The 23421-nt window shown below is 43.9% G+C and overlaps 1 long non-coding RNA gene across 1 annotated transcript in view; it reads right to left on the bottom strand.

Annotated features, from left to right (window-relative positions):
• LOC148139943 (uncharacterized) overlaps nucleotides 1–22750 on the bottom strand; it is a 30004-nt gene extending 7254 nt beyond the window's left edge. The window contains exons 1-2 of the long non-coding RNA XR_015753363.1: nucleotides 22649–22750; nucleotides 7125–7175 (exon numbers count right to left, since the gene is read on the bottom strand). This is a non-coding gene — a long non-coding RNA (uncharacterized LOC148139943). The remainder of the gene's footprint in view (nucleotides 1–7124; nucleotides 7176–22648) is intronic.
• Between the last annotated feature and the right edge of the window lie 671 nt (nucleotides 22751–23421).

The raw sequence follows: 23421 nt of genomic DNA, 5'->3' as shown, positions 1-23421 counted from the left end.
TAATTTAACCATGAGTGCCCATTTTTATGCTTTACAGTTGGATAAAGACAATAGAATGCTGTGGGAACTGGTAAAAGTATTGCAGGATAAACATGATGGGCCTATTTCTATGTTGTAAACCTCTATGACTCTATGACTCGATAATTACCAACAGGAAATGCCCATTATGTGCAATATGAAGAATAGGCAGCAGGTAGACCCAACATTGTGATTGGACAAACTGGATATTGATGTTGAAATGGATGATTGAATAAAAATAAAACAAGCCAGACAGAAATCTGTTTGCCGACCTGTGGGACTACTATGTTGCAAGACAACGAGGTAAAAACAATGGCTGCAGATTCTGGAAACCAGATTCTGGATTAGTGGTGCTGGAAGGGCACAGCAGTTCAGGCAGCAAGCCAAGGCAGGTAGCCTTGAGAATGTAGGTACGAAGTCATACAGCACGGAAACAGACCCTTCGGTCCAATCAGTCCATGCCAAACATAATCCCAAACTAAACTAGTCCCACTTGCCTGCTCCTGGCCCATTTTCCTCCGAACCTTTCCTATCCATGTACTTATCCAAATGTCTTTTGAGTCTGGTAATTGTACCACTTCCTCAGGAAGTTTATTCCGTACAGGAACCACTCCCTCGTGCACTTTTTAAAATCTTTCTCCTCTCATCTTAAAAATGCATCCTCTAGCCTTGAAATCAGCATCTCCCTCCATGTTCTATCCCTGTGTTGTGAGACAAAGCAAGTGCATAACGTCACCCATGAGCCTGAAAGGGGTGGACAAGACGGTAGGACCCTCAAGTACAGTTTGGACAGAGAGCAATGCGTCACTATCCCCTAGTGAAGGTATAGAAGCCCTCTGTGAAAACTGGATTGCATTCTGTTGGAGTTTGCATGACAGTTACAAGGAGAGCATCCCTTATATCTGACTGAAATGAAGGCTGAAACAAGTGGTTTCAATTTGTATCAGAAAAGAATGGGATAGATTGTTTGGGAAGAACTAATGAAACCTGATGGCCCCAAAACATTGGAGGGACAGTGCATGATATTGAATTTACAATAGTTTTGAAAGGAGGAAATTTGAATATAATCTTGGCAAGTTATCCTTGAGAAAATTATATTTTTTTTGTCAGAAAGATCAAAATAGGCAAAATTTGGTAATGCTTGAAACTATGCAGTGATAATGTTTGCTTGTCTCTTAAAGCTATTATGAATACATTCTTTCCTTCCCCACTGTGGACAGGGGGATTTCTACAGAGTTCTGTGTTAGTTCAAGTGGAAATTACTGCAGCCCACATTTAGGATAAAAGATTGGTAACAGGAAAAAAGTGACACAGCATCAAGTGGAGATAGGAATGACTAAGTTGGGTGTAACTCAATAATTAACAGTTTTCTCTTGGAAATATGTGAGGCATTGCCCATGTACTTTTTTGAAAGGGAACTGAATTGGTTGATTTGACCATCACCCGGAACACTGGGCCAAGGCGAGTGGGGTACGTGGGCCTCCTCCACCTACTTTTGATCATTTGAAAAGATTGCCTGAAAGTCAAGAATGCAAGGCATGATCTTGGGATACCGATATCAGTGTGCAGAAATGTTTGTTACATCAGAAGCAGCTAACATGCAGGAATGCATGACTGAAATGCACAGAAAAATAGGTCTGAGACGTGTATGCCTACTTGGTCAAATGGTTAGTGTGACCTGGAAGAACACAAAAACATAGTTCAAGTGATAAGGCACTGACACATAATCAATAAAGAAGCTGAAATAAAAGTGGTGAGAAGGAGGTAAAAATTATAATTGGAGACCAAGGGGGAGATAGTGAAGAAATATCCATGAGATGGGTAAAAGTGAAAGAAGAGTGGGAGAATCTTTTAAGTCCATGCATAACCTGTTACCAGTTAAGCATGAACTAGTCTTCAACTTTATCACATAATAAACAGGTTGACTATTGAACGAGAAGTATGTGTTTATGTAAAGTCTTGATCACCTGTTTTGAAGATATGGATTGGATATCTCCAAATCAGATTATTAAGGGTTAATTTGACATGGCAGTGTACAACTGAAGGAAAATACATGAAAAATGGGTGCAGTGTAAAAACAGTTGGCAACGACCTCACCTTTGTTTGAGAACAGGCTGTTTTGCAGTGATACCTAGATTTGTTTGTGACCATCAAGCACACAGGAATGCTTGGAAAAGTACTATGAAATGTGATCTCAGATTCATCTTGGAATCCCTATAGTGTGGAAACACGCCCTTTGGCCCAACAGGTCCGTGCTGACCGTCCAAAGAGTAACACATCCAGACTCATTCCCCTATCACTCTACATTTACCCCAGATTAATGCACCTAACCTACACATCCCTAAACATGACGGGCATTTTTAGCATGGCCAATTCACCTAATCTGCATATCTTTAGATTGTGGGAGGAAACCGGAGTATCTGGAGGAAACCCATGCAGACACGGGGAGAACGTACAAACTCCACGCAGACAGATGCCCAAGGTGGGAATCGAACCTGTGCTGTAAAGTAACAGTGCTAACCACTGAGCCACCATGCCACCCCAAACAGCATTAATACGGAGGACTTTTCCCAGCTCTTGTGACCATTAGGACATTTTACTGTTGGACTGAGGTTTGCGAGACCAGATGTGGAAGTTGCAATAGAATTCCAAGTGCCAGCCATCACCCAGAAGTCCCTGATAGGCCCAAGGCAGTGAGACCCATTTGTTGAATATGTATTAAATAGTGTCCAATTAGCCCTTAACAATCTGGTTAAAGTTAGTCATTTCACTCATTAGTTTACAAATCTCTGAATTAGATTAAGATAATAAATTAGCTTTATAACAAATATGTGTACTTATACTCTTTTTGATAAAACCTTCAAGAACTCCTTAGACACTTTTAGCCTAAGTAGGTTATCTGTTATTATAGTTACATTTCTCTTTTCTTGCCCACTTGAATAGTGCGCTGAGCCAAGGTGCTGTGGTTAGTTTACTCATCCTCCCTGCAATCTGTGCCCTCGCCCACACCCTGACCAAGAACCTCACATCTATTGGACACTGGCTAAGGTTCCTCCAAAACCAGATTCTGAATCTAGATACAGTACTTGCCTCACTGCAGTCACACCCTCCTGATCCTGACCACTCACCAGATTTGATGGAATCAATCTTAATCTAAGCTGTGACTGCCCACTAAACACAGAGACAGGGCCCTCTGACCCTCACTAGTGTGTCGCAGCACAGACTACAACTCATCAACTCCTAGTGAGTGTTCCTACAGCAGCCAGCATTTGCTGCAGATGTAGCCATTGTGGATCACACCGGCTCCCACACATTTCAGCTGCAACATTACTGTTTGCGTCCTATTACTAAACTAGTTTCTGATCCATCTCACTACGTTTCCATCAATTCCATGTGCTTTAACCTTCTCAACCAGCCTCCCATTGAGCCCTTGTCAAAAGCTTTGCTAAAATCCATATAAACTACATCAACTGTTATAGGATAAATAGACAAAGTCTTTTCCCCGGGGTCGGGGAGTCCAGAAATAGAGGGCATAGGTTCAGGGTGAGAGGGGAAAGATATAAAAGAGACCTAAGGGGCAACTTTTTCACGCAGAGGGTACTGTGAATATAGAATGAGCTGCCACAGGAAGTGGTGGAGGCTGGTACAATTACAACATTTAAAAGGCATCTGGATGGGTATATGAATTGGAAGGGTTTAGAGGAATATGGGCCAGGTGCTGGCAAGTGGGAATAGATTGGATTGGGATATCTGGTTGGCATGGACGAGTTGGACTGAAGGGTCTGTTTCTGTGCTGTACATCTCTATGACTCTATGAACTTCCCTCATCCACACATTTCGAAAACCTCGAGCATATTTGTAAGGCATGACCTCCTATACACATACCAATCACCACTAGTTTTTCTGTAATATCCTAGTTCATAAATATAACATAAGATGGTGTAGTGCTGCATCTGGTCCTGGAGAAAGGATCCAGACAAGCGTTTGATGTGGCATGGGGAAACGTCTAGGCGATAGCAACCACAGCATGGTCAAAACAGATCTGAACAGGGAAAAGATGGCCTGCAAAAGATGGCTTTGGATTGGAGGAAGGCAGATTTTATGAAAATAAAGCAGGATCTGGTCACAGTAGACTGGGAATCGCTCCTTGTGTGTAAGTCTACAGAAAAGCAATGGGGTCCATTTAGAAAGGAACTGAATAGAATACAGGTCCAAGACGTACCCTTTAGAGGGACATGTAGGAGCAATAAGTTCAGAGAACTCTGGATGTCAGGGCTGGATAAGGAAGAAGAGTAGGGCTTTTAGCAAGTCCTAAAGGAGCAATTCAGCTGTGACTCCAGAGGAATTCAAGAAGTGTAAGAGGGAATTTAAGAAAGTAATTAGAAGAGCAAAAAGGCAGCCTGAGAAAGGAGTTACAAGCAGGACTAGGGAGAATCAGGGGAAGGAGTTGGGCCCATTACGGACAATGAGGGCAACTTGCTTGTAAAGCTACGGGATATTGGAAGGTTGTTGAATGAAGACTTCTCTTCAGTCTTCACTCTGGAAAAGGAGAACATAAGCATGGAATTCAGGGAAAGGGACTGTGAGGAACTTGCACAGTTTGTCATAGGACATGGAGTGCTATTGGAGCTTATGTCAGGCTTAAAATTAGACAAATCCTGAATGACTTGCATGGGACTGCTGTGGGAGGTGAGGCAGGAAATTGCAGGAGCTCTAACACAACGTTTTCAGTCCCCTGTGGCCATAGAGGAAGTGCTAGAGGACTGGAAGCAAATGGAGTTCCACATTTTAGGAAGGTTTGTACAGATGAACTATGAAATTAGACCAGTGAGTCTCACGTCTGGAGAAAATTCTGAAGGAGCAAATTAATACCCACTTAGAAAGGCACGGGTTAATTAGGGGTAGTCAACGTGCCTTTGTCAGAGGAGGTCATGCCTTATAGATTTGTTAGAAGTTTTGAACATGTGATCAAAAGTGAGGATGAGGGAAGCTCAGAGGATATAGTTTATATGGATTTTAGAAAAGCTTTTGATAAGATCCCACATGGGAGATTGATTGAGATGGTTAAAGCACATGGAATTGAGGAAAACTTGGCAAGATGGATAGGAAACTGGCTTAGTATTAGAACACAAAGGGTAGTGGTAAAAGATAGATCGAGGGACTACAGCCCGGTGTCCAAAGGTGTACCACAAGGAACAGTAATAAGACCCTTATTATTTGTTATCTACACAAATGATAGAGATGTAAATGTAGGGGGAATGTTAAGCAAGTTTGCAGACAACACCAAGATTGATAGAATGGTTAATAACAAAGAAGTTGGTTGTGGGTTACAGAAAGATATGATCAGATGGGCAGAACAGTGGCAGATTGGTGGTATTGAACCCTGATAAATGTGCGGTGATGCACTTTGGAAGGAGAAATCAGATGAGAGAGTATTTAAAGAATGGCAGCATACTGGGTAGCTCAAAGGAACTTGGGATAATTATTCACAGATCCCTGAAGTCGACAGGGATCCCTGAAGCACATGAATAGGTTAGTTAAGAAGATTTCATTAGTCATGGCACAGAGTGAAAGAACAGGAAGGTAATGTTGGAGTTGTACAGAGTGTTGGTCAGGTCACAACTGGAGGATTGTGTGCAGTTCTGGTCACCTCACTACAGGAAGGATGTTGTAGCACTGAATGGAGTACAGAGGAGGTTCACCAGAATGTTTTCTGGGATGGACAAATGGAGCTATAAGGAGAGACCAGGTAGGCTTGAATTGTTTTCTTTAGAGCAGAGAAGACCGAAGGGGGTACATGATTGAGGTGTATCAGATTATGAGAGGTATGGACATGGTGAATAGGGAGCAGCTTTTCCCTTGGTTGAAGAGTCAATCATGAGAGGGTATAATTTTAGGGTAAGGAGCAGGAGATTCAGGGAGGATTTAGGGAGGTGGGAATCTGGAATGCCTTGCGGAGTCTGAAAACCTTACAACCTTTAAAAAATATTTGATGAGCACTTCAAATATCATAACATTTAAGGACATGAGACAAGTGCCGGAGATTGGGATTAGTACACCTTTAGTGGCCGTGATGTCAATGCTGACTGGATGGGCCGGAGGGCCTTTTCTGCACTGGGTGAATCCATGAATCATCCTTTGGGTCTGTGAGGCAGTAACAAATTGAAGGTTCTCTACAGCTGGATTTTCCCTCCCATCGTGACTGCCCTTCTCTCACAAGTCTACTCTTCTCTTTGGGATTCTGCCGAGCTGTTGAGAAGCTGCCACCTCTCTCCTGCTCTCTCTGAAGCTGTTGTCCCTTGTCTCTCGTGCACTTTTTCAGAAGCATGGGCTCCTCCTACCTCTTGTTCAGTCTCAAATAAACATAAAATTATCTATTCATTATAAAACAAACTTTATTCCACAAAAGTTCAGAATTGGTTAGCACATACAGACTGGAATGTGACAATATAAATGTTTGCCCCTCTAAGTAACACAAAATACACACACATAGTGGTGGCATGGTGCCTCACAGCACCAGGGACCCAGATTCAATTCCCGCCTCGGGCAACTGTCTGTGTGGAGTTTGCACATTCTCCCCGTGTCTGCGTGGGTTTCCTCCGGGTGCTCCGGTTTCCTCCCACAGTCCAAAATGTGCAGGTCAGGTGAGTTAGCCATGATAAATTGCCCGTAATGTTACGTGCATTAGTGAGGGGTCTGGATGGTTTACTCTTTGGAGGGACAGTGTGGACTTGTTGGGCCGAAGGGCCTGTTTCCATACTGTAGGAGATGCTCAAGCCATGTGGTGAGGCTGCAATTTCTGTGCATCCTTAGATTGGGCACTATATGTGCAACTAAGGCCTTACCCCATTTGAAAGCCCTCTTGTTGGTGCCCTTCAGTCCCCAGGCGCCACAGCATGCTGGTCCCACAGAGTCCCAGGACTGCCTAGCTGACCCTAGTGGACTTGCCCTGACTTACATTCCATCCCAGACTCTTTCTTGGCTTCTTGATGGAGATTCTCTAGCATTCTCCCACATGGAGTCAGAAACCACAACTTCAAATAATTAACTATCCAAACTCCATAGTAATTGGCCCTGACTTCCTGAGCCAATGGGGAAGCACGTACCTTAATCTTCAGCTCGTGGACACGATCACCTCTTATGCAAACAAGTCCAATCTAGCAATAAAACAGAAAGGTTTCATTTAATGGAATTAGCACCCAGAAACTCTGTTATCACCATGGAAAACAATGACAAGTGTTTAAATTAATAAAATAAATGTTTTGTTAAAAAAAATCTCCATTCAAAAAGTTCCAAACAAGCATGACTCATTAGAATTGAGCTACTTTTAAGAACATAAAATGTGGAGACAAACGATAAGGTTGTAGAATCATACAGCATGGAAACTGAGCCTTTAGCCCAACTCTTCTATGCCAACCAAGTTTCCTAAACTGGACTAGGCCTAGTTGCCTATGTTTGGCCCTTATCCCTCCAAAATATTCCTATCCATGCATCTATCCAAATGTCTTTTGAATGTTGCAATTGTACCCGCCTCTATCACTGCCTCTGACAGCTCATTCCATATACTCACCACCCTCTGTGTGAAAAAGTTGCCTGTCAGGTCCCTTTGTTATGGACCAGGCCAGACCTTCTCAAAATATTTTAAGAAGATAGCTTAGACCCTAACTTTTTCTTATTTCAAAGACAGATGTTAAGTGGAAATTCTAGGTGTGAGGCAGCTGGTCAAACCAGTCGGCTTTAAGCAAAACAAAATTTATTTGAACACTACAATTGAAATACGAACAAAAGAAAATGGAATTGAGAATAACTTAACTATTGGAAATTTTAACTGACCCAAAACAGTAACTTAACTAAGGAACTGTTCCAATCCAGTACATCCCATAAACACACCCCTTGGCAAAATCATAAATTGAAACACAGTTTCTTACAGGCAGGAGGGAAAAACACCCAAAAATATTTCAGAGAGAAAGTCAGTCAATAATCATTTGCTGAAGTTGCAACCTTCCTGGACTCCAGCATCTTGTGACTGTCACAGCTAAACCAAACTTGAAAACCCTGAACTGGGAGAACTGGCCACTGCCCTGCCATTGTTAAACTAGACTCTTCCTAACAGTTTCCTCATTTCCCCTTCCCCCACCTCACCCTAGTTCCAAACTTCCAGCTCAGCACTGTCCCCATGACTTGTCCGGACTTGTCCTACCTGCCTAGCTCCTTTTCCACCTATCCACTCCACCCTCTCCTCCCTGACCTATCACCTTCATCCCCTCCCCCACTCACCTAATGTGCTCTCTGCTACTTTCTCCCCACCCCCCACCCTCCTCTAGTTTATCTCTCCACGCTTCAGGCTCTCTGCCTTTATTCCTGATGAAGGGCTTTTGCCCAAAACATCAATTTCGCTGCTCCTTGGATGCTGCCTGAACTGCTGTGCTCTTCCAGCACCACTAATCCAGAATCTTCCTAGGCCCCTCAACACTTCTGCCTTTTTGACCTCTCTTAAAAAAACACAAGGACAAAATAACCTTGTTAAAGTGACAGCATTGTCACACCTTTTAAATCTTTCCTTTCTGACCTTAAACCTAGTTTTGGACTTCCCTACCCTGAGGAAAAGGCCTTGGCTATTCACCTTATCCACGCCCCTCATGATTTTATAAACCTCCACAAGGTCATTCCAGAGCCTCCTACATTCCAGAGAAAAAATGTTGCAGCCTATCCAGCCTCTCTTTATAACTGAAACCCTCCACTCTTGGTAACATCCTTGTAAATCATTTTTGCACCTTTTCCATTTTAATAACATTCTTCCTATAGCAGAGTGACCAGAATTGTACGCAATACTCTCAATGTGGCCTACTAATGTCTTGTTCTACCTTAACATGGTGTTCCAACTCCTGTACTCACTGTTCTGATTAATGAAGGCAAGCATACCAAATGCTTTCCTCACTACCCAGTCTACCTGTGATGCACTTTCAAGGAACTAGGTACCTGCACCCCTACGTTTCTGTGTTTGACAACACTCCCCATGGCCCTATCGTTAACTGCGTAAATCCTGCCTTGATTTATGTAAATTAAACTCCACCTGCCATTCCTCAGCCCTTTGTCCCATTTGATCAAGATCCTATCATACTCTTCGATAGCCTTCTTCACTGTCCACTAATCCACTCATTTTGGTGTCATCCACAAACTTCCTAACAATGCCTCTTAAATTCTCTTCCAAATGGTTTTTATAAATGATGAACAATAGTGGATGCAGCACCATTCTTTGTGGCACACCACAGGCCTCCAGTCTACCACCACTCTCTGTCTCCTACCTTCAAGCCAATTTTGTATCTAATCGGCGAGCTCTCCCTGGATCTAACCTGATTAACCATGCTAAACCTTGTTGATAGCCTTGCTAAAGAACATTTCGACAACATCTACTGCTCTGCTTTGTTCTATCTTTTTGGTCACCTCTTCAAAAGCTCAATCAAGTTTGTGAGACATGATTTCCCACACACAAAGCCACATTGACTATCCTTAATCAGTCATTGCCTTTCCAAATGCATGTAGACCCTGTGTCTCAAAATCCCCTCTAACAACATACTCACCACTGACGTCAGGCTCACCGGTCTGTAGTTCCCTGGCTTTTCCTTGCAGACTTAAATAATAACACAACATTAGCCACCCTTTAGTCTTCTAGCATCTCATCTGCAGCTGTTGATGATGCAAATGTCTCTGCTAGGGGCTCCACAATTTCTTCTCTAGCCTCCCACAATACCCTGGGATACACTTGATCAGATCCCGGGACTAAATATAGAATTTACTTAATGTACCGAGCTGTGGTAAATAATCCACAAACAGTACAAGTACAATATGACTCAATTACCGAAATGACATCTGAAATATCCAAGTGAATTCTCTACTTGGCTTTGATATGAAATCACTGGGAAGTAGATCCCAAACAGATGTCAATTTCAGAGGATTTAATTCCCAACATGAAGACAAATCTATCTTCCATTACCCTGCAATTTCAGCTCCACCAACAGCCATGCAACTAAATTGATTTTATTAAAGTTATAATGTTCTAAGTATCAAAATATAAGTAGCACCAACATCAGTAGCTTTGCCACTCACTATCAGTAACAGGAAACACTGCTCATTTCTGTTCTTTCTCAAACCTCAAGCTTTTAACTGTATTTATTTTTACAGCATCACAAACTTATGAAGATTGTGCATGAAACTTGCAGTGTAGTATTTTTGGGGTAGCCACAACTGTATTGGCTCTTTTTCGTTTTACATAGGAATTGTTAAACAGATAAGTCTGAAAAGCCATTCCCGTTTACCATCCTGGCGGACAGACAGGACAACAATATTGGAGTTATTGATTAATTATACCAATTAAACACCATCAATTAGTCTACAATGGACCCAGAGAATCCCAGTACTTCAGAATGTTGGAAACTGTGGAGAAATATTATTGTGTACTCTTAATTAGCACACTATCACGGCCAGAGTAACTTAAGCAGGGTAGACAAGCAGAAGGCTGGAAGAACACAGGAAGCCAGGTGGCACCAGGAGGTGTCAACCTTTCAGATGTAACCCTTCTTCAGGACTGGGGGGGTGGGTTAGATGCAGACAAAAGGGGTGGGTGGGGGGGGGGCAGGATGGTGAGGTGGGGCTAGGTGAACCCAGGTAGGGGATGAGATGAGATGAATGGAAGGGAGGGGAGAAAGGCTTGGGAAGGGAATCGGGTGTTGAGAAGGGAGCTTATTTGAAATTGGAGAACTCAATGATGAGTCCTCCGGGCTGTAGGCCACCCGGATGGAAGATGAAGTGTTGTTCCTCCAATTTGTGGTTTGATTCATTGTGGCAATGGAGCAGGCCCCAGGTCGTACCCTGTACCTGTGTTCACCTATCCCTGCCTCACCATCCCACCCACCCAGCCCCTTGACTCTTCTGTTCTGAAGAAGAGTGATACCAGCTCCAAAGCATTAACTATTTCTCTCTCCACGGATGCTGCCAGATCTGTTGAATTTCTCCAGCATTCTCTGTGTTTGTTTCAAATAAAATTAGGATGTCAACAAAAACAGTGGAATTATAATAAAATACAAGTTCATTTATTACCTTGAAGGAAGGACTCCAACCTTCCTATCTGAGTCTGATATATAAGTGATTACAGTTGATTCTTAACCGTTCTCCAAAGAGTTCTAATAAGCTAGTTAGCTGTCTACATCATTTAAACACAGTGGGGGGTGAATAATAAATGCAGATTTGGCCACTGCCACCATTCCTGGGAGGATGAATGAAAACAAGAATTAAGAATAATGCTGATGACATGCATGCACACCATTCGGAACTTGTATCACATCCTGATCACAGACGTGAAGGAGAAAAGTTTCCAATGCTGCAGTTATCAAAATATGTTCCACACAAAGCTGTCATTCTGCATCTCATTGCAGGCTCTTCAGCAAACATCACCAATTCTTTTCTACATAAGAGTTTGGATCAAAACGTGTGGCACTGGAAAAGTACAGCATCTGAGGAGCAGGAGAATCAACATTTCGGGCATAAGCCCTTCATCAGGAATTCCTTTTCGACTTTTCAACTCTGATCTGTAGCATCTGCAGTCCTCACTTTCTCCTACATGGGAGTTCAAACCTCTCTCATAACTATGTGCACTTGATGGATCTTCAAAGACCAGGGGTGATAACCTCTGTAACAAGGCCATAGAATAGCCCCTGTTTGGGGCTGTTAATCTGGTCCCATCAGGGAGCCTTGGCTGACAGATTAAAGCAGGATTGCCAGAGTTTCAGTTCTCTCTGAGAGCTGGTTCTGAGATTAGATTAGATTCCCTACAGTGTGGAAACAGGTCCTTCGGCCCAACAAGTCTACACCGACCCTCTGAAGAGCAACCCACCCAGACCCATTCCCCTACATTCACCCCTGACTAATGCACCTAACACTACGGGCAATTTAGCATGGCCAATTCATCTGACCTGCACATCTTTGGACTTTGGGTGGAAACCGGAGCACCCAGAGGGGACCCACGCAGACATGGGGAGAATGTGCAAACTCCACACAGACAGTTGCCCGAGGTGGGAATTGAACCCGGGTCTCTGGTGCTGTGAGGCAGCCATGCTAACCACTGAGCCACCATGCTAGATCAGTGTAGCTGGATCAGTGTCAAGTACTATGCACGTGTAAATAAAGGGGTGACTTATGCATAGAATCCCTACACTTTGGAAGCAAACCATTCAGCCCATCAAGTCCACACTGACCCTCTGTAGAGCGACCCACCTAGACCCAGCCCCACTCCCCTATTGTCCCTGTAACCTTGTGCATTTCCCATGGCTAACCCACCTAGTCTACACATCCCTGGACACTATGTGCAATTTAGCATGGACAAGCACTTAGAGGAAACCCACGCAGACACGAGGGGAATGTGCAAACTCCACACAGTCACCTGAGGCTGCAATCAAACCTGGATCCCTGGTGCTATGAGGTAGCAGTGCTAGCTACTGAGCTACCATGCCTCTGATAGGATACCGGCCCCTGTGGAGTTATTTCAACCTCCAAGGCTCATTATATCAATTTGGAATTCCCAGGCTGTAGGAGAGAAACAATATAATGAAAGCCTTATGCGGTGGATGATAATACAATGGTTCATAATGTTTTATAAAAATATCAGTGAGTTCTTGGAATAAACTGTCATTATGATCTGAAAATAACACTTGTGGGAGGAAAGAGATATGCCAAGAGCATTTGAATCACCACAGAATGCTGAAGAGCCCACGCAGTGTTGTTTCTGGTCACATTGACCAGCCCTTACAAGCAACTTCTGCATGAAAGTATGATCACGTGAGGAGAGGTCACAGTTCCTCACTTCGTAAAACTTCTCTCAGTCAGTCACAACAAATATCATTTCATTTTTCTCCTTTTCAATGTGAAGCTACCATACTTCAATAAGTTTTTAAACATTTATTCAAATGATATTAGTGTCACTGGCCAGACAAGAATTTGTTACTCATCCCATGAAGTGTCAATGCCATTGCTGTGGGTTTGGAATTACATGTAGGCTAGACCAAATAAGGAATTGTGATTTCCTTCCCTGAATGACATTAGTAAATAAGATGGATTTTTTCCCCAGAATTGACAATGATTTCATGGTCATCATTAGACCCCTAAATATTTACTTAATTCAAATTTGACAACCTGCTACAGCAGGATTCAAATCCACATATGCAGAATATTACCAGGGTCTCTAATATTAATAGCATTACCAATTAACACCTTTCCTTCAAAGGTGCTCACATTTCTTGATTTTCTTTTTACTTTTTCACTTGCACCAAGGAGAGCGATACCATGGCTACTCTAACTCCACAGAGGGGGAGACTCTGCAGCTTGACCAATCAGAGAGCTGTCACCAGGCAGCCTTTCCTCAACTCAGACCCTTGGTACCACTGCCTTGAAGTAATTCCCCATTGCTTTGCAAAACAACCGAATTTTACAGAGGTAAAATTGTGCATTTCTTGATTTTTCCAAGTTGCAAAATGTTCCTGACATGTCAACTAATAAAGTAGTCTGTCTGACTTCTATTTCAGTTTATGTGCCCCGTGCCCCCACCCCACCACCTTTTACTCCCTGCTTTAGTAAAGGCATTGTAATTGTATGGAAGGTAAAAAGAACATAGTTAACCAAATTAATAATCGTTATGGACAGAGTGCAACAGAAGTTTACCAGACTGCTTCCTGGGATGGCAAAATTGGTGATTAGATTCCCTACAGTGTGGAAACAGGCCCATCAGCCCAACAAGTCCACGCTGACCCTTTGAGCAGTAACTCACTCAGACCCATTTCCCTTTGACTAATGCACCTAACATTATGGGCAATTTAGCATGGCCAATTCACCTGCCCTACACATCTTTGGACTGTGGGAGGAAACCGGAGCACCCGGAGGAAACCCACGCAGACATGGGGAGAATGTACAAACTCCACACAGACAGTCACTCCAGGCTGGAATCAAACCTGGGACCCTGGTGCTGGGAGGCTGCAGTGGATGAAGAGAGATTGGATTAGTTAGGATTATATTCACTGGGGTTTAGAAGAATGAAGAGGAATATCATAGAAACCTATAAAATTATGACAGGACTGGGCAGGGTAAATGTAGGAAGGGTGTTTCCAATGACTAGGGAGTCCATAACAATCTAAGATTTTGGGAAAGGCCATTTAGGGCGGAGCTGATGAGGACTGTCTTGACTCGGGTAGTAGTGAGCCTGTGGAATTCTCTGCCGCAGAAAGCTTTTGAGACCATAACATTTAATTTTTTAATGTAGGAGATTGATGTGGTTCTTCGGGTTAAAGGGATCAAAGAGTGGAAGTTGAAACAGGATATTGAGTTGGATGATCAGCCATGGTCATATTGAATGGCAGAGCAGGCTGGAAGGGCTAAATGACCCATTCCTGAGCCAAATGTCCATGTTTTTATAAAGGAGAGACAAAGCCAATGCTTGCTTGAGTACGAGAATGAAATATTGTTATCCAAAAAAAAGAAACTATACAGCAACCACACAGATAGAACACAGCCTTAAAAAAGGATTTTATAAAAATGCTTCCAGGGACGAGAATGTGAATAATTGGGATAATCTGGTGTTATCCTCCTTGGAGAAAAGCAGATTTGATAGAGTTGTTCAAAATCACAGGGGAACTGGGCAAGGCAGATGGAGAGAAACTGTTTCTATTGATGTCAAGATTGTGAACCAGAAGACATTGATTTAAAGTGATGGACAAAATAACATGCAGACACTGTTCCTTACACTATTAGTAGTTGGGATCTGGACTGGACTGCCAGAAAAGCAAGAGGAAGAAGACTCAATCAAGGCTTTTGAAAGAGAATTGGATAAGTATGTGAAGATACAAAACACTTTCAGGTGTATAGTGAAAAGGCAGGAAATGGGACGAGGTGAGTTTTACTTGTGGAGATCGGACAAGTGAAACGTGCAAAACAATTGTCTAATCTTATGTTACAAAAGTAAAATACTGCAGATGGTGTTAGATACTTTGTGAAGTCATTTACTTGAGCTATTTGTGGTTTAATGTTGGTTAAGATCTGTCATGATTCTGTTGACTGCAACTTTGAAGTGTTGATGGAGAGGGAATTTTGCAATCTGATTTTTGCAATGAGTTGAATATGTGACGTAAGAAAGTAGGTGAAAAGGCTGAGTCATTCAGGAGAAAAGATGGCCTGAAATAGTGTTCTTGCTCACAAGCATGCAGAGACCAGTGGGAATAGATCAAATCTGTTTCCTTTGCTGAGCAGTTAATGAGGAAGTTGGATGTGGTGAAGGGAATAGAGATGCAAAACTAATCCTCAGGCTAGTCAAGGGGCCAGGGGAAACTGTACCTCAGAGGGCTCTGGTGTGGTTAGTTACTGCACAAGCAACACATAGTCCAGGGGCTTGGTCATGGTCACATCATTGCTTGGACTATATCTGGGGTATGTTCAAATACAGCTAAAGATCGAGCAACAGAACAGAAATTGCTGGAGAAACCTGCCAGGTCTGGCAACATCTGTGGAAAGAAAGCACGGTTCTTGCTTCAAGTGCTATGACCTGAACTGATAATAGCTAGGAAAAGATGGTATATGTGCTGAAGATGGGGTGTGGGGGTAAAGGAGTGAGTGGATAAGTGGATACAGGGTCCAGAGGGAGAGAAAGGAAGCTAGGCAAACAAAGCTGATAGCAAGCCCCGGGAAGGAGAAAAAATGGATTATGGGAAGCAGTGTAGGTGAAAATGACTGTGCTGAAAGCAGCGCTATGTCATGTCAGGGTCTGAGGGGTGGGGATAGGTGAGGGGCACAGCAGGAGGTATTCTGCCTTTAAAAGTATTAAACTTAAAATCTGTGTTAATCTCCCCAGTTTAGAGGAAACTGCACTGTGAGCAGTGAATATAGTAGACTGGATTGTGTGAAGTGCAGGTAGATTGCTGCTTCACCTGGAAGGTATGTCGGGTGTCTTGGATAGTGAGGAGGAAGGAGGTGTACAGGCAGATGCTACACCTTCTCTGGTTACATGGGAAAGTGGATGGTGTGAGGAGGTGTTGCGAATGAAGGTGGAGTGAACCAGGGTGTCCCAGAGGGAGAGATCCCTGCGGAAGGCTGACAAGGGAGGGCAGGGGACTATGTGTCTGATGCTAGCATCCTGTTGGAGGTGGCAGAAATGGTGGCTTCTGGTCCTTTGGATGTAGATGCTGATGGGATGGAAAGAGGGACAATAGGCAGTGGGGAATGGCCAACACAAGTAGTCAGGAGAATTGCAAATCATTTGTCAGGGAGCTGCAAAGTCATCAGTCTGGCGCCTGCTCAATCAGATACAATGCTACTTATGCCTGAATCAGGAGTGTGGTGCAGCAGAGTATGGCTGCTGAAGGTTCATACTAGTCTGGGGAGGCTGTCTAATATAGTATGGAGAAAGTGAGGACTGCAGATGCTGGAGATCAGAGCCGAAAATGTGTTGCTGGAAAAGCGCAGCAGGTCAGGTAGCATCCAAGGAGCAGGAGAATCGACATTTCGGGCATGAGCCCTTCTTCAGGAATGAGGAAAGTGTGTCCAGCAGGCTAAGATAAAAGGTAGGGAGGAGGGACTTGGGGGAGGGGCGTTGGGAATGCGATAGGTGGAAGGAGGTTGAGGTGAGGGTGATAAGGTGAGGGTGATAGGCCGGAGTGGGGGTGGGGGCATAGAGGTCAGGAAGAAGATTGCAGGTTAGGAAGGTGGTGCTGAGTTCGCGGGTTGGGACTGAGACAAGGTGGGGGGAGGGGAAATGAGGAAACTGGAGAAATCCGAGTTCATCCCTTGTGGTTGGAGGGTTCCTAGGTGGAAGATGAGGCACTCTTCCTCCAGCCGTCGTGTTGCTATGGTCTGGCAATGGAGGAGTCCAAGGACCTGCATGTCCTTGGTGGAGTGGGAGGGGGAGTTGAAGTGTTGAGTCACAGGGTGGTTGGTCTGGGTGTCCCAGAGGTGTCTCTGAAATGTTCCGCAAGTAGGCGACCTGTCTCCCCAATATAGAGGAGGCCACATCGGGTGCAGCGGATGCACTAAATGATGTGTGTGGAGGTGCAGGTGAATTTGTAGCGAATATGGAAGGATCCCTTGGGGCCTTGGAGGGAAGTAAGGGGGGAGGTGTGGGTGCAAGTTTTGCATTTCTTGCGGTTGCAGGAAAAGGTACTGGGAGTGGAGGTTGGGTTGGTGGGGGGTGTGGACCTGACAAGGGAGTCACGGAGGGAGTGGTCTTTTTGGAACGCTGATAGGGGAAGGGAGGGAAATATATCCCTGGTGATGGGGTCCATTTGGAGGTGGCGAAAATGACAACGGATGATACAATGTATATGGAGGTTGGTGGGGTGGTAGGTGAGGATCAGTGGGGTTCTGTCCTGGTGGCGATTGGAGGGGCAGGGCTCAAGGGCGGAGGAGCGGGAAGTGGAGGAGATGCGGTGGAGAGTATCATCGACCACGTCTGGGGGGAAATTGCGGTCTTTGAAGAAAGAGGCCATCTGGGTTGTATGGTATTGGAACTGGTCCTCCTGGGAGCAGATGCAGCTGAGACGAAGGAATTGGGAATATGGGATGGCGTTTTTACAGGGGGCAGGGTGAGAGGAGATGTAATCTAGGTAGCTGTGGGAGTCGGTCGGTTTATAGTAAATGTCCGTGTTGAGTCGGTCGCCCGAGATAGAAATTGAGAGGTCTAGGAAGGGGAGGGAGGAGTCTGAGATGGTCCAGGTAAATTTGAGGTCGGGGTGGAAGGTGTTGGTGAAGTGGATGAACTGTTCAACCCCCTCGTGGGAGCACGAGGCAGTGCCGATACAGTCATCGATGTAGCGGAGGAAAAGGTGGGGGGTGGTGCCAGTGTAGCTGCGGAAAATGGACTGTTCCACATATCCTATGAAGAGGCAGGCATAGCTGGGGCCCATGCGGGTGCCCATGGCTACTCCTTTGGTTTGGAGGAAGTGGGAGGATTGGAAAGAGAAGTTGTTCAGGGTGAGGACCAGTTCAGTCAGTCGAAGGAGGGTGTCAGTGGAAGGGTACTGGTTGGTTCGGCGGGAAAGGATGAAGCGGAGGGTTTTGAGTCCTTTGTGATGGGGGATGGAGGTGTACACGGACTGGATGTCCATGGTGAAGTATGGACAGAGTATGCTGCATCACCCTGGTTTACCATGCTCTGCCCAGTTGGAACAGACAATGAAGTGATGTGATAGATACTGAGGAACTGGGAGAACTGTTCTCCCAAGGAGAAGAAGAGGGCATTTAGGAGGTGGATTCTTTCCTTACGCTTTTCAATATTCAACTGTGTCGAGTGCTATAACCCAGCCAGAATCTGATTGATGCCCAGTTCCAGTAGATGAGAGCTGGATGCAGCCAAGAATCATGGATTGTAAAATAGTCATTGGTCAAGTGGCCAACTTTTGGAGAACTCCAATCTCTATATGTTTTGTTTGTGTTGCTTAAATGGTTGAGTTGGCAACAGCTGTGTTAAACCGAAATACATGTAAACACAAATGAATGAAGGTTGAACTGGATACTGTGGACTGAGAAAGGAGTTTAACAACAAAGACAATAGAGGAACAATGGTAGATGCTGAAGAAAATAATTCATGACTTACAACAAAGATATATCCCAGCGAGAAAGGATTCTAAGAAGAGGATATGCCATGTGTGGTTAACCAGTAAAGTGAAGGATAGCATCAAATTGAGAGAGAAAAAATATACAATGTGGCAAAGATTAGTACAGGATTGGGAAAGGTTTCAAAAAACGACATAAACTAATCAAAAAAAAAGAGGAAGAGTATTAACTTTGAGCTTAAATTTGCAAGTGGTATCAAGACAGACAGCAAGAACTTCTTTAAATATACAAAAAGGAAGAGAGAAGTCCGAGTAAACATAGGCCCCTCAGGAACCAGGAAACGGCAGATGTGTTGAATAAATGCTTTGCACTAATCTTCATGGTAGAAGTGTCAGTAAAAAGTGGAGCTGGAAAGCACACAGGTCAGGCAGCACCAGAGGAACGGGAAAGTCAACATTTCAGCTCAGGACTCTTCATTAGGAAGTTGCCAATAATATTCAAAAATAACAAAACAATCTAGAGGCAAAAGCAGGTCAGGAATAAGTACAAAAGACACTAAAGAAAATAATGGGGCTAAAGTCCAATAAGGCCCCTTGACCTGAAGGCATGCATCCTAAGATATTAAAAGCAGCAGCTGCAGAAATAATGGATGCACTGCAGTGATCTACCAGGATTCAGGGGGTTTTGGAAAAGTTTCTGAGGACTGGAAAACTGCCAACATAACTCATTTGTTTAGAAAGGGAATGAGTCAAAAACAACAAGTAAGTGTAGGCCAATTAATATTTATAATTTGGGAAATGTTGTAGAGGATGTAATAGCAGAGCATTTCGGAATGCATAATAGAAAAGGGAGTTCCCGCCTGACTAGTTGATTAGAATTCTTTGAGCCTGAGAATGGAAGAACTGTCTTCTGAGGAGAAGTTACACAGAAACATAGAGAAGAGAAAAACAGAAAGTAGGAGCAAGGGTAGACACTCATCCCTTCAATCTTACTCCACCAATTCACCTGATGGAGGAGCAGCTTGTGAGTTCAAATAAACCTGTTGGGCTGGAACCTGGTGTCATGTGATTTCTGACGTTGTCCACCATTTATTGTGATCCCAGCTAATCATCCAACTTGATAGCCCATCCCGCTTTTCCCCATTATCCTTTGATCTCTTTAGAAGCAAGTGCTATATCAAACTCCGTCTTAAAATCTTCCAATGTTCTGGCCTTTCCTGCTTCCTGTGGTAGTGAATTCCACAGGCTCATCACATTCTCTGTGTGAAGGTGTTTCTCCTCATTTCAATCCGAACTTGCTTGCTCCTTAGCTTGTATCCCCTGGTTCTGGACTCGGACAGCATGAGGAACATTTTCATCTACTCTGTTAAAATTTTACAGACTTCGATGAGGTCTCCCTCATTCTTCTGAATTACAGAGAATATATTACTAACCTATTCAATCTCTCCAGTCAGATGTCAGTCAGTCCAACCATCCCAGGAATTAGTCTGGTAAACATTGACTGCATTCCCTCTACAGTGAGAACATCTTTCCTCAGATAAGGAGAACAAAACTGTGTACAATATTCCAGGTGTGATCTCACTTCGGCCCTGTATACTTGTAGCAGGACTTCCCTGCTCTTGTACTCAAGTGCTCTTGCTATGAAGGCCCGCTTACCACACAGAGACATAAAAACTGCAGATGCTGGAATCCAAGGTAGACAAACAGGAGGCTGGAAGAACACAGCAGGCCAGGCAGCATCAGGAGGTGGAGACGTCAACGTTTAGGATGTAAACCTCCTTTAGGACCTTCTTTACCACCTTCTGCAGCTGCAATGCTTACCTTCAATGACTGATGCACAGGAAGACCCAGGTCTCATTGCAGTTTCCCCTCCCACAGTCTAAAGATGCCCAGGTTACATGGATCAGCCATGCTAAATTGCCCTGTAGTGTGGGCACTACATGTGGGCATGTACCACATGGTAAATGTGGGCTTACAGTGATGGGGTGGGTGGGGGGCTAAGTCTGGGTGGGAGGTTCAGTGCAGACTTGATGGGCCAATAGCTTCTTTCCACATTGTCAGGATTCTCTGAAAAGTCAGAGGGATTAATCTTATTCTAGATACTTTTAATTAACCTGCTCAGATGGGTTATGACACACTTCTAAAGCAGGTGGGACTTGAACCCCAGGCCTCCTGCCTCAGAGATAGGGATATTACCATTGTACCACAGGGGCCTTTAAAAGCTACCCAAACTCCTGGCTAACTATAAAACTGATTACCCACCCATGACTCCCTTCCTGATGCCACCCAATATGAGCTGATGACCCTTCTACACCCAACACACTCCTGTGACTCTAACCTGACTGAATCTCAGCACCCAACTCCCTATGAACAGACCCAACTTCCCCCAATCTACTGTAGATCTCCAACCACCTACCCACCTTATCACCCCTCGCCACCTTACTCACTTACCTGCCTACCATTCCACTCCCCACTAGTCTGTCACCATTCTCCCATCCTCCCACCCACATTTGTCACCCTAAATCCCACCAGCCTCACCATGCTGTCCCCTTTACCTTACACATTCACTTTCCTCCATAGCTTTTCAATGTTGCTTTGGGACATTTAAATTATTCAGTGACAGAATCATAGAATAGAATCACTAATGTGGAAAAAGGCCCTTTGGCCCAACAAGTTCACACTGACCCTCTGAAGAGTATCCCACCCAGACCTATTCCCCTACCCATATATTTAGCCCAGACTAATGCACCTAACCTACACATCCCTGAACACAATGGCCAATTCACCTAACCTGCACATCTTTGGACTGTGGGAGGAAACCCACGCAGACACAGGGAGAATGTGCAAACTCCACACAGACAATGGATGAGCCAGGAATTGAACCCAGGTCCCTGGCGCTGTGAGGCAGCAGTGCTAACCACTGTGCCACCGATTCAGATGGATTGAAATCACACTGCAGATTTATGGAGCTTGCAGCATTGGCAGTAAGGCCCGAGATATGAAGAATTGAAGCAGGATAAGAAAATAAGGTCTTGAGGAGCAATCCTGATGGTGATTTCTGCTGTCAGACGATGAGTTGTGATCGTCCTGAGGAAGGGTCAGTGGACCTGAAACATTAACTCTGATTTCTCTCACAGACCTGCTGAGATTTTCCAGCAATTTTTGTTTTTAATTCAGTTTCCCAGTAATCCAGTTTCAGTTTTAAGTCATGTTTTAAATCAGTTAATGGCGAACAGTGTTGAAACTGGTCTTGCACTGTATGGGAGTCTCCCTGCAGTTCCAATGAAAAGTAAGTTCATTTTACAGGGTCATAGAGTCATAGAATTATAGAGTCATACTGCATGGAAACAGAGCCTTCAGTCCAACAACTCCATTGCGACCATGGTCTCAACCTAAGTTGGTCCCACCTGCCTATATTTGGCCCATATCCCTCCAAATCTTTCCAGTTCATGTAATTATTTAAATGCCTTTTCCATATTTAAAGGTACCTGCATCCACCACTTCTCCTGGCAACTCCTTCCACACATGAACCACACTCTGTTAAAAAAAAAGCTGCCCCTCATGTCCTTCTTAAATCTTTCTCCTCTCACCTTAAAAACATGCCCCTGGTCTCGAACTCCCCCTCCCTAGGAAAAGACCCTTGTCATTCACATCATCTATGCCCCTCATGAAGTCATGAACCTCGATAAGCTCACTCTTCAACCTCCAGTGAAACATTTCCCGGCCTTTCCAGTCCATTTGGTTTTCTCACAGCCTTGTGACTGTCTCCAGCTGAACCAATTTCTACCACTCAGTATTAAAGATAAAAAACCGAAAAGATCTGTTTCTGGTTTATTCGTTTATGACTGAATTCAGCAAGTCCTTACCAATTGTTATATAGGATACCTTCTTTTGTCATTTTAATATTAACACTCCACCCAACTTTGTAAAACAAAGGTCTGTAAGTTGAAACATTCACACCTGGATGAGATTTATGCAAGCATGTTAATGATCACATTTGATAGTTGAGTAATCTTCCCCAATAATTTGTACATATTATTTCCTCATACCTTCTCGGAGCGAGCATGCAAGCTATGCGAGATTTCTTTTACATGATTAAGGTGCTAGGAGACATGAATTAAATGAATTATCTATTCCATCCATCAGGGAATCATTGTCAGCTATCACATTTCCTGTGTTGTAATACTTCATGGTTCCAAAATGGGTTCTTGTTTAAATTCATAGGTGCGTCATCTGAGAAAGAAGTTAAAAGCAGGAAATTACAAAGTTGCGGTTTTGAATTTATTTTGTTTCAGAAAGGTGGAACAGGGCCAAAAAAACAATGATTTTAAAGTGAAATGTGCAACAACAAAGCTGGAAAGATAATTGCTTTTAATAACATTGAGACTTTGTCTTTCATAAGTCATTGTTTAAATTCGTTTGTGGGATGTGGGTATTGCTGGCTATTGCCCATCCCTAGTTGTGCTTATGAAGGTGATGGAGATGTCTTCTTGAATTGTAGCAGTCCACCTGCTGTGGGTTAAAACCACAATGCCATTTAGGGAGGGAATTCAGGATTTTGGCTCAGCGACAGTGAAGGCACAGCGATATATTTCCAAGTCAGGGTGGACAGTGGCGTGGAGGGAACTTGAAGGTGATGGTATCCCCATATATTTGCTGGCCTGTCCTTTTAGATAGAAGTGGTTGTTGGTTTGGAAAGCGTTGTCTGAGGATATTTGGTGAATTCCTGCAGTGCATTGTGTAGATAGTACACACTGCTGCTACTGAGCAATGATGGTGGAGGGGAGTAGACGTTTGTGGATGTGGTAGCAATGAAATGGGC

Source organism: Chiloscyllium plagiosum, unplaced genomic scaffold (assembly GCF_037043375.1).
Source record: "Chiloscyllium plagiosum isolate Xiang-an unplaced genomic scaffold, Cpla_swu_hap1 HiC_scaffold_36, whole genome shotgun sequence".
Taxonomy (NCBI): Eukaryota; Metazoa; Chordata; class Chondrichthyes; order Orectolobiformes; family Hemiscylliidae; genus Chiloscyllium; species Chiloscyllium plagiosum.
Note: the sequence above shows the minus strand (reverse complement) of the source record. Positions and strands in the feature narration are given on the sequence as shown.